At 39.4% G+C, this 12899-nt stretch overlaps 1 non-coding gene across 1 annotated transcript; it reads left to right on the forward strand.

Moving 5' to 3' along the window:
- The first annotated feature begins 1685 nt into the window (after positions 1–1685).
- On the forward strand, positions 1686–1780 carry LOC132376495 (small nucleolar RNA R24). The gene has a single exon (XR_009506330.1). It is a non-coding gene; the product is annotated as a small nucleolar RNA R24 (small nucleolar RNA).
- Positions 1781–12899: the final 11119 nt, after the last annotated feature.

Raw genomic sequence — 12899 nt, forward strand, 5'->3', positions numbered from 1 at the left:
AAGATATATGTGCAGAAGGTTTGAGGCCATGGCCATCCAAGGTGAACTACGGAATAAAGGCACCATTTGTCCTCCGCTTCATATCGTCACCAGAGACAGGGCATGGCATGAGCTACTGATACTCGTCAACCATCCAGATGGAACACATGGTCGGTGACCTTCTGTAACTACTGTTTTTACATAGCCTATGTAAACTTGGCTTCCAACCTTAAACTAATGTTGATGCTTGAACTTTACCCCAGGTATATCATTAAGAAGAGCTGGAGCAGAAGTTGGGTGTCTGTAGTATTAAAAAATTCCACACGTTGATTCTTTATTTTTATTTTTTATTTATTTACTTATTTATTTTTGGCTGTGTTGGGTCTTCGTTTCTGTGCTAGGGCTTTCTCTAGTTGCAGCAAGCGGGGGCCACTCTTCATCGCGGTGCGCGGGCCTCTCACTATCGCGGCCTCTCCCGTTGCGGAGCACAGGCTCCAGACGCGCAGGCTCAGTAGTTGTGGCTCACGGGCCCTGTTGCTCCGCGGCATGTGGGATCTTCCCAGACCAGGGCTCGAACCCGTGTCCCCTGCATTGGCAGGCAGACTCTCAACCACTGCGCCACCAGGGAAGCCCCACACGTTGATTCTCATACTTGGCCAGAATTAACTGTGTGCCCCCTTTACTGAGATCTCTGAGTAGGAGTCTTTTGACGATTTAGATGACTGATGTTATGTGTTTATTTACTGCAAGAATCATCTAGCTCCTGTGTGTTAGAGAGCCCAGTGTTTCACACACACATAAAAAATAAATTTGTTGAAGAATAACATATGGGTGGCTCTGTGTCTTGTGATCTGATGCCACATGCTGGCCTAGCGTACAACCCATAACCCTAAACACTCTTAACTAACCGTTCAAGCCCCACGGAAGCTCTGCAGTGTTAGAAGTGGGCCTGCCAGGCAGCACAGTAACCGAGGGGTCTTCTCTGAGGATGGAGCCAACTGAGCCCCCATCTCACACATGTTCCTACTTATCCTCTGCCCACCCTCCCCCTCCTCCTTCCCCATCTAACTAGAGTATCTTTTGGCTATACTAAGGAGTTTTGGTGAGAAGGAATTATTCATCTGAAGCTCTTTCTTAGGAGGCCTCTTTTCCTTTGATAGGGAATCCTGAGAAACTCAGCGGGGAAAGCACTAGCCCTGTCTGAGCTGTTAGTCTTTATTGAACCATGAATTCCCCTGGACTGGGGCCTAGTGCCGAATTCCCTCACTCTTCACATAAATAAACAAATAAATACAATCTTTTGGCTGATACCTAATAAAAACTCATACAGGCAAATCAAGATTAGCATATCTCCTGGAAACTCCCAGCTTTCAAACTTCAAGAAGGTAGTCATAGGGTATTCGACCCAATTAATGTGCCCACATAAAATCCCCTTTTAACATAACAAATAACAAACAGGCTCTTTTGCTTTTCTCCAGACCCTTTGATTGAGGTTTAGGGGCTAAGGCTGAGATTAGTGATGAAAAATATTACTAATCTGAAAACTCTTTTTCTTGGGAGGAAAATGCCACGATGTATCAAAATGTCCTAAATAATTGTTTAAACAAAACAAAACAGGGAATTCCCCATTGGTGCAATGGTTAGGACTCTGCGCTCTCACTGCTGAGGGCAGGGGTTCAATCCCTGGTCGGGGAACTAACATCCCGTAAGCTGTGTGGTGCAGCCCAAAACAAAACAAAACAAAACAGGTTGAAAATGTCCTTTCAGCAAAGATATTTGCCACTCTTGGCTCCTGTGCTTATATCGAAAGGACAAGGGTAAAAAAGGTAAGTATCACACCCCTGCTCTAGACATACGCTTTTAGTTTCATTTGGATCACTTTGGACAGAAACTTCCAAAAGCAGAGACTGAATAGCTTCTCAGCTTTCAAGTAATGCCAAACCAGGATAGGTCCCCAGCTATCTTGGTCCCAAGGCCAAAATCATGAAATGAAAAATCCCCAGCAGGTAGAATTTATTTCTAGTGGCATACGTTTTATATTTAGAGTTTGGAAACTCTCATCTAACGTGACAGAGGTACAGGTTAAGATCTTTGGAGCCCTTTTATTTTTCTTCGAAAGCGCTTAATGCAGTGGTTTTCAACTGGGGGTGACTTTGTTTCCCCCAGGGGGCATTGGACAGTCTGGAGACATTTTCTGTTGTCACGGAATGAAGATGGGGGTTGGTGGGGAGCAGGTTCTCTCTAGTGAGGGGAGAATAGATGCTGCTAAAATCCTACAGTGCTCAGGACAGCCCTTCACAATAAAACGTTATCTAGTCTAAATGCCAGTGGTGTACCAAGGTTGAGAAACTCTAACATAATGGGTACCCTTAGCCAGCTATGGAAGTTACTGTGTCATGGATGTACTCACCAGGGAGATGGTGAATAATAATAGCTATTATTTATTGAGTGTTCCCTGTATTTAATTTATTTTTTAAAAAAATATTTATTTATTTGGCTGCGCCAGGTCTTAGTTTCGTCACTCGGGATCTTTTAGTTGTGGCATGTGGGATCTTTAGCTGTGGCACGAGAATTCTTAGTTGCGGCATGTGGGATCTAGTTCCCTGACCAGGGATCGAACCCGGGCCCCCTGCATTGGGAGCTCAGAGTCTTAGCCACTGGACCACCAGGGAAGTCCCTTCCCTGTGTTTTAGACATTTAATGCACATTAGTTTTTTAAAAAATTAATAGACTTTATTTTTTAGACCAGTTTTAGGTTTACAGAGAAATTGAAATGAAATTACAGAGTTCTCATATGCTCTCTCACCTGCTCCTTCATTTCCCCTATTAGTAACATCTTGCATTAGTGTGGTATATTTTTTTTACAACTGATGAGCCCATATTGATACATTATTATTAACTAAAATCCAGGGTTTACATTAGGGTTCACTCTTTGTGTTGTACAATCTATGGGTTTTGACAAATGTATAATGACACGTATCCACCATTATGGTATCATCTTTCATCATGATCCAAAAAGCATGAGAACAAAAGGGCAGCCAACTAAAAATGATGGAACTCAAAGCTAGAGAGAGCCAGCGTTGTTGATTTTGCCGCCAGCCTGATTCCTTGTCTCCAGTCTCCTGTGATGTGACATGATTTAAAGTATGTTTTTTATTGAAAAGTGTCTCACTTGCAACTTTTTCGAGGGTCAGCACTGATCTTTGTAGTGCCCTTTTCACTCATTTAATTGCAAATATAGTAGCCTGGTTGCAAAAGTCCAGCCCTGTTAGAATATCTAACAGGCAGTTAGGACTGCTCAGCATTTACAATATGTGGATCATCATATGAGTTCGCTAAGAATACAAATGACTTTATACTGAACCGAGTGTCTTACAGCTCAGAATTTGTCTTTGACAGGGGCAGGTTAAATCCATCACACATAACAATAGAATGATGAGCACATTAGCAGGTGGAACAATATTGTCAAGTAGAAGGATTTTAAAACGTGATAGAACACAACACAGTCCTTTTCTCAAGAAGCCTACTTTCTAACTGGGGATAACATTCACTCACAATAAATAAGAAATTGAAGGAGACGTTGGGAATATAAATGCTAAGGCGGTACATTGAAGGGTGATCATAAAGTTAGATGAGATTAATGAACTAAGTCTTTCACCAAGAAGTTCTTTTTTTGGATGTGAGGGCGATCTGGCTGCGACATCTGTCACCCCATTGATCGCCAGGCTTGACTCGGCTGATCTGGTTGGCTAGGCAGGTGTCCCCTTCTTCCCTCACCATGTGTGTCCCTCCCAAAGCTGAGTGCTCCTTTCAAGATGATGACCTTCCCCATAGAGGAGGACCGTTCTTTGGTCAGGGGTATAAGAGTAGCTGCAATCCCCTGCTAGAACCTCCAAACAAGCTCTCAAGAAGTACATTTTTTTTCTTTTTAATATTTATTTATTGTTGGCTGTGTTGGGTCTTCGTTGCTGCGCGTGGGCTTTCTCTAGTTGCGGCAAGGGGGCGCTACTCTTTGTGGCGGTGTGCAGGCTTCTCATTATGGTGGCTTCTCTTTGTTGCAGAGCATGGGCTCTAGACATGCGGGCTTCAGTAGTTGTGGCTCACGGTCTCTAGAGTGCAGGCTCAGTAGTTGTGGCACACGGGCTTAGTTGCTCTGCGGCATGTGGGATCTTCCTGGACCAGGGGTTGAACCCATGTCCCCTGCATTGGCAGGTGGATTCTTAGCCACTGTGCCATCAGGGAAGTCCCCAAGAAGTACATTTTTCAATTGTACTGATAGACAAGACTGCTTTTGGATATAGTCCAATTAGATTTCAAAGACTTGGATTAAGAGAGAGTTAAAAATGATGGCGGATCTTGTAGGCTGACAAAAAAGGAAGCCACTGTCCTTGCTGGACTAATTCATTAGGATGCCCTCAGGGCCTGCCCAAGAAGACTCTCTAAATAGGAAATGAATTTAAATGAAAAGAATGGCCGCCAAAAAGAAGAGCTTAAGGGGCAGGAGAAAGGCAATTTGGCTCCAGAATTCTGTTGTTTCCCTAACATATTTCCTGCCTGTCCTCCTGCCAATGGAACTGTTTTGTAGCATAAAAGTGCTTCCCCAGCACAAATGAGCAGCGAAGATGCCAAAAAGGAGTGTGGCTTTAGCTATCAATCCTCACTTCCATTCATTGCCTAAATCTGCTTATTTTTCTGTTTGACTTGATGGGAGGGGAGTTTTTTGATGAAGAACACCCTGGTGAGAGATTGTGGCCGAAGGAAGCTCCAGAGGGACTTGCTCTACAAGTCTGGGTGAATCAGCTGCAACCAGCTGACTGTCATGTGGCCAAATGGGGCATTTCAGATCCTTTCCCTTCATTTCAGTTCAATCAGCATTTGCCCAGTGTCTGTGAAAAGGGACCACTCTAATCTGGAGGTTAAGCTGGGCTCAGGGGGTTGCTGAAGTGAATACAGCATGCTCACATGCGCTGCGGGGTTCACGGAGGTGTCTATAATATACATGACGTGGAAACTATGAGAACACAGCCCAGTTTCCAACGGTTTCAAGTCTTGACACCCTTGGAGGGTCAGGGAAGATTTCTTAGTGGGCAGTAAGCGTTGAATGTCCATAAGGAACACTCTTTGAGAATAAAAACAACTGAGATTTATTTATAGGAAAATAAAATAGGAACAATTTTCTGTTGCTAAAAAGAATAAGATTATTGGGGTGGAGGGAGATTTTAAAGACGTTGGAGAATTTGTGGATACATGGCTTAACTGATGAAAGCAATAATTAACCCTCAAATGATTGGTTCATAGCTCTTGCAAGACCAGCTGTAGTCATGTTATATTTGAAGTCAGGAGTTTTAAAGGTGGTAGATGCCAAGGAAGAGGCAAGGGACCTAGATAACCTATTAGGTAAGTAATGCCCCCAGGAAAACATAGTGTTGTTAGTATTATAAAAATAATACTTAAAAAAATACATGTCGATGTTCTGGGTTTTATTTTAATAGGTGGTAATTCCGTAGGCTTGTGTTTCTATAAAAGGAATAGACTTTGGGAATGGTGCTTGAAGGCATGAAGCAGGAGAGGAGGACAGAAAGGGACCCCAGCCAAAGGACGGGTGAGAGATGGAAGTCCCTGTGGTTGGGTTTCCTCAAAGCCACCCTCAGCCCCCTTCTCCCATCCCTCTTCCCATTATGGCAGCTGAACAGCCACAGAATTTCTTTCTCACACTCTCTTGGAACTGAGGGTGGCCATTGGGCCCATTTCTGGTGAAGAAAGCATTGAGTAGATTTGTGGAGGGACTTTTGGGAAAGATATTTTGTTTTCTGATTAACAGGACAGAAACTTTCCCTTTGTCCCCCATACCTGCTTGAGATGCTGAGTTGAGGACAAAATCTTACAACAATGAAGCAAAACCACAAGGACAAAGACAACACCTTGAGGCTGGCTGAGCAGAAAGATGCATCGCTTGGGAACCTAACAGTTATTGAGACACTTAGTGAACCCTGGAAGTACCTACCTCCAGGCTTCTTATAAACAATGCAACTGAAATCATGGGTGTTTCTGTATGTGCCGTTACAAGCATTCTTAATTCCTATAGAAGAATTAAGAAAGGTACCTGGTACCTTTACAAAACAAAATTTTCTCACCTCGACCCTGCCCCTAAACACAGACCTTCTCTTTTACCACTTGAATGAAGGTAGATAGATGGAAGTTATAGGAAAGATACTTAAATATACATTAATGTTTTATAGAAGGAGAATAATAACTAATGTTTATTTCTAATTTGTAAATGCCCAGACATTATTAAAGAAAAGAATTGAGGAAAATTTAATTGTAAGATAAACAGTCACTGAGGAAAATTATAGCATCTCCATCCATGATGTCTTGAGTAATTGCTGTCTTGTTTAAGAATTAGGGGCTGAATTATCTTTCTAGAGCCACTTGCACTATAAGACTAGGAGCATATGAGGAAATGGGAAGGTCGATTCTTGGGGTCCTATATTTTGCCTTGTCTTTCTGTCTGAGGTGAGCCGCAAGCACTGGTGTTGCATGTTTCCCTCTTCCTTTCCTGTCATTCTTCCCCAACTTTGACCTCCTTCTTTTCCATTGAATTTTTTCACTTGACAAGTGTTTAATGAGCCTCCCTGCCTGCCCCTCACAGGGGTCTCTTATCCTCCATTGATCTGCTATTCCCTTGCTTGTACTCTTCTGCTCTCTTGCCTGGTTTTACTCATACTTTCTCTCCTGTCCCTTATTTTTACCCTTCACAATTTTTGTGTCCTCTCTCCTGCCCTTTCCTCCATCCCCATCCCTATACTTTCCTTCTTCCCTCCTCTTTGAAAGGAAATGAGAAGTAATAAACTGTAAAATTACACTTTTGGAAGACACTCATGATTTATCAAGCAGATCACCGAGATGAAATGGATGTTCCAAACACGATGATGAAATGATGAAATTCTTACATTATCTAATTTTCTTAAACCGACACGATTTAACCTTCTTCTACTTTAACATCTTGCTTGGCTATAAAAAGAGAAAGTCTTTCACTTCTGCTTCGTGAGTATCCTCTCTTCAGCTCCTTGCTTTCCCTTTTCTAAGCCCATTCTTCTTTGGAGAGATCATTTTGATGATGACAGTGGTAGAGGACAGAATCCACATTAGAACACCAATGACCGGGGCTGACGCCTCAGAAAAATTCAATATGAATCTCGAGGTAGGGCTTAGAGATGGGTATTTTAAAAACTCCCTAAGTGATTTTAATGTGTCTCCAGGGGTGAGAACTAATATTGTAGAACAAGCATTCTCAATATAGTACTACCTGTTAAAAAACTGAGTAAGTTAAAGTTGGGCTGGGGATAGAAGAAAACCCCTCTTTGAGTTGAGAGTGGTAAAAAAGAAAAAAAGCAGAAAAAAAAAAAACCCTCCCCATAAGGGTATCAGGATTTCCCAAAAGGGTAAGAGGAGGCTGAGATGAGAGCGCGTGGGCGCTGCCCACGTTCAGGGGTATGCCCGAAGCTAAAATTGTTTCCAAAAACCCCCGCAGAACCACAGACAGAGACGAGCTTGTCATACTTATATTTAGAAACAAAGCAATAAATACATGAAGGAATTCCATCAGATGTGATCAAATTAAAATAAAAAGCTTCTCTCAACCTTAGAAAGAAAAATAAAGTTTTATATTCTACTCATCTTGGTGAAAACTGCCCGGAGAAAATTCCTTTTTTTTTCCCTTAAACTCAGTGGGAGCAAGTATAACAATTTCTAGGGTGGGTAATTTTGCAAAAAGTTTTCCCAGGTAGTTTTAGTGAAAATTTTAGGAAGTTTTTTGGTTCCATTTAATGATTCAAGTTTAGAGTCTTGAGACGTGTGTGTGTGTGTGTGTGTGTGTGTGTGTGTGTGAGAGAGAGAGAGAGAGGATTACAGAACAGATCAGACGCACTGTTGGTGGACGTTCATATTAGAACATAATCTCTGGAAGGCAATTCGACAATATGATTTTTTAAAAAACTTAGAATTTTGCATTCCACTTCCAGAAATTTTTCTGAGGAAATCATCACAGAACGGTGCAAAGTTATAACTATGTATAGTAGCAAAAAATTGAACACAGTATGTATGCAACAAAATAATTAATTATAACACAAATATGCACATAATTCCATGTACAATGGAATATAATATAATATACATGGAATATAATTCCATGTATAATGGAATATAATATGCATTCATCAAAAATAATATTGCAGAAGAATTTTCAGTGATGTGAAGAAAGCTACATATATTATTTATGAAATATATCAAGTTACATACTTACATGTACAATATTACCTCATTTGTGTTAAACATATGAATTTATCATTAGAAAAAGGACCAAATGAGTAGAACATCAAAAAGTTTACAGTAGTTATTCACTAGAAAGCAAAATCTTTGAAAATAGGAAATAAATAGCTGTATTTGGATACATAGTAGGTTATTAAAATATATATTGTTGAATTTTATTAAATTGTGTGGTAGAATTATGGGTGATTTTGATTTTCTTGTTATGCCTATTTTCTAAGTTTTCTCATCTAATAGATATTATTTAAAAATGAGAAAACATATCAAAATATATGCTATAGAAAGTTTATGTATATGGACAAATGATGCAATAAATATACAAAAGGACTTCAATTTTTCAGTGGTAAAATAATAGAATAATGGATATATTTTAGTCTTTAATGTATCCTTATACATGTGCGCATACACACATACACATACAACTTGAAAATCATACTTTTTTATTGAAGTATAGTTGATTTACAATATTGTGTTAGTTTCAGGTATACAGCAGAGTGATTCAGTTATACAAATATATATGTATATGTATTTACACATATATATATATATATATACATATATATACTTTTTTAGATTCTTTTCCATTGTAGGTTATTACAAGATACTGACTGTAGTTCCCTGTGCTCTACAGTAGGGTCCTTGTTGTTTATCTGTTTTACATAGAAAATCACACTTCTGATGATGTAATTGTTTTCATAGAGAACACAGAAGAATCTATAGAATTTATTGAAACAGAAAATTTACACATATATATTTTTATATAAGAGCAAACAAGTTAGAAAAAGTAACCAAATTTTTAAAAAAGTCAGTAGTCATAAAAGCAATAAAAACCATAAGGTACATGGAAATACCATTTTTCAAAAGAGGAGCACGAATGCATTGGAGAATGCTGTAACATTTTAATTATTGAATCCAGGTGGTCTTGCTTCAGACTATGTGGCTCCCTCGAATTCATGGGAAAAAAAAATTCCTCACTATTCTTTACTATATCCCTAAAACAAATTCAGAGATATTAATTATTTAAATATGGGGGAAAAAAGCTTAAAAATGTTTAGGTGAAAATATAGGATAACATTTTTATGACCTCTGGAAAGGAAAAGATTTTGCAGGTAAGATTTTTGCTTACAAAGGGAAAAAAATTAAATTTGCCAACATTAAAACTGACTTTCTCTTTGTGAAAATCCAGCCAAAAATTTAGAGAAGGTATTTGCAACATATATGTCTAATGAGAAAATAGTAATAAGAATATAAAAAGGCAACCTACAAATTAATAAGAAAATGGCAAACAGAACAACAGAAAAACATTGGGGAAATGAACAAAACATGTGAGCAGACTTGTCACAGAAGAGCAAACTCAAATGATTAGTAAATATATGAAAAGAATTTCAAATTCATTAGTAATTGGGGAAATTAATACCAAATTCAGAATGAGCTATCATTTCACACCTACCAGACAGGCAAAAATCAAAAGCTCTTTTAATGACAGCAAGCATTGATAAGAATGTGGAACAATGCAACATCTAAAATACTATAAGTATAAATGTAAAACTTCTTTTTCAAAATATTAAAAAAATATTTGGCATCATCGTGTAAGATTGAACATTCACATAGCCTTTAACCTGCCAGTTTTACTCCTCTGTATACATATATGGCACATGTGTACCAGGAGATTTAGACAGTAATGTTATTATTATAATTTTTATAACAGCAAAACCCAGAAACAACACATGCAGATAAAGAAGAGATTGGATAAATAAATGGGGTATATTCTTACAGCTGAATACTATGTGGCAGTGAAAATGAGGAACTGCACACCATTCTTATCAGCATAGAGCATTTTGAATGAAGAGAGCTAGTTACAAAAGACATTTTATGAAGTTCAAACCCAAGCAAAATAAAGCAATACATTGTTTGGGGATAAATTCCTATGTGGTAAAACTGGGAAGAAAAACAAAAGAATCATAAACCCATAACAAAAAGCGAAGTGCTTTTCTCAAGAAGCCTACTTTCTAACTGGGGAGATGGCTTGATACCATGAACGAAATCATCAGTCTCTGGAATGATCGAGAAAAATAGGACTGGGGAAGGGTACAAAGGACTTCAAAAGTGTTGCTAATGTCTGATTTCTTCAGCCCAGAGGTGGGTATACAATTACCCATTTTATTATTGTTCTTTAGAACATATACATATGTTGTAAATATGCTTTTTTGTATTAAATGTTTGTTTAGAGTCTTTTGTTAAAGAATACAAACATTGAAAATGAGAGAAAAATATTACACATTCCTCTTAGTGTAGCATTTCTCTTTTGAGATAGATAAGCCACATTTTTAAACTTGGCCGTGTGACATTTCTGAGCATCGGTTTTCTTGTTTGTCAAATGGGAATAATACTTAACTCATAATGTTTTGTTAGAATTAAATGAGATTTTCTTTTTAAGCCCAGCTCAGGGACTGCCATATAATAAGTTTGCAATATGTGTGGTTTTATTTATTTATTTAATTCATTATTAAAATATATTACAAGTTCTGGGACTTCCCTGGTGGTACAGTGGTTAAGAATCTGCCTGCCAATGCAAGGGACACGGGTTCGAGCCCTGGTCCGGGAAGATCCCACATGCTGTGGAGCAACTAAGCTCGGGCACCACAAATACTGAGCCTTCGCTCTAGAGCCTGTGAGCCACAACTACTGAGCTGGTGTGCCAGAACTACTGAAGCCCACGCGCCTATAGCCCATGCTCCACAACAAGGGAAGCCACTGCAATGAGAAGTCCACACACCACAACGAAGAGTAGCCCCCGCTCGCCACAACTAGAGAAAGCCCTCGCGCAGCAGCGAAGGCCCAATGCAGCCAAAAATAAAATAAATAAATAAAATATATTACAAGTTCTTTAAAAATGGAAAAAAGTTCTCAAAAATAAACCGAAATAGAAATTACAATCTTTTGAAATGAAATATACTGAGGTTATATTAAATTAGTGCTGCATTATTTATGATATTGTGCCCAAATTTGAGGAATATGTTTCATCCAAATAACTCAAAATAGTTGCTGCACATCATCTAAACTTTCTCACAGCCTGTTTAGTGAGGGACATTTATTTACATGGCACTTACATTTTGTCCAGTATCTTAGTGACTACTGGTCACTGACTACTTCTTAGTGACTATGGGTCTTCAGAGAGCAGGCATTGAAGATCATTCATATTAATGTTCACTTCTCATCAAAAGAAGATAAAGTAGAAAAGTGAGGTGAAGTTCAAAGAGGAGACTGAAGGCGACAGGTCTGATCAGACTCCCCTGACAAGTGCCACTTTAAATTACACAAGGATTTAGAGGCAGGCTGGGATCTGGCTCCTGCAGGGTTAGGTTTTTCTTAGCAGCTCCATCTGAATGACATCATTTGATAAAGTATTTTTTACAGCCCCAGAGAGGTGGGCTTGTGGTTGCTTCCATCGCCGAAAGTCAAACATTTAAACAACAACAAAAAAGTTAAGTTGCTAAAATTTCTGAACCAAAAGAAGACAGAATTTCCTCCAATCGCGAGGAACCAAGAAAAATGACACATTTCCTGACTGCCCACTCGACTTCCCACACCCCTCCCCCAGCTCCCCTTTAGCAACAGAGAAAGAAATCACAGTAGTGAATTAATAATTCTGTGAGACAGACTTTCCTTCCCCCAGTGTGATTCAGCCCTGCAGCCCGAGGAGGGGTAGGTAGCGAGTTCTTTAACTCTGCGCGCTCTGGACCAGCTTTCAGTATTAGACATCTGGAGTTTTTGAAAATTAACACTGGAACAAAAGTGACTATCATACTCCATGTCCCCTTTACCCGCCCTCGGTCAAAATTTTATTTAAGTTTCTTTAAGGTCGCTTAAAGAGAAGAAAAAAAGAAAAAGAAAGAAAGAAAGAAAAGAATGGGAAACACTATCTAGAAATGTAGAAATCAAACCATCACTGAAAGCATGTTGTAGCAATTACCACCACCTGTGATTGATTTTGCTACAAACTAAAGGAAAAAGGTGTTTTACCATAGATGACACTCCTTCAACTCTGTAATCAGCCTCCTTCCTCTGTCTTTCCAGCATATCTATTTAATCATGCTTGACTGCAGCAAGGTGATGCAATTGTTTCAATGTAATTGCCTTATCTAGGCCTGGAATGAGAAACCTCCTGTGATTGAGGAGATGGCCGTGTGGCCCCTTGGACATTAGAAGAGCAGAGAGAGTTTTTCCACAGTGGCTTTGCAGGGATGTCTGTGGCACCTGAACCTTCTGGGAAGTGCCCCCCAAGAATCCACAGACTAGACGGGAACTCCAGGGTACTGGGCTGATTTTCTTGCCCTACACATTTCTAAGATAAGAGTCTAATAATAAATTCAATTTCCGGTCCCCATGTCTGCTTTCTGGGTTTTCAAAACCTGAAAGACTTACCTAAAGCTACATACCCCCCCAGAGGAAATCCTGTTCTCCTGTAGTGGGGCTGAGGAATCTCAGATGTCCTATTGACTCTAGTTTTTCAGCCTTTCACAGACATTCTTAGGATGGCATCCACTGGTGATACGTTTCTAGTGGGCTAGTTTCCCACTAACAGGCAGTGTGCA

Source organism: Balaenoptera ricei, chromosome 12 (assembly GCF_028023285.1).
Source record: "Balaenoptera ricei isolate mBalRic1 chromosome 12, mBalRic1.hap2, whole genome shotgun sequence".
Lineage (NCBI taxonomy): Eukaryota > Metazoa > Chordata > Mammalia > Artiodactyla > Balaenopteridae > Balaenoptera > Balaenoptera ricei.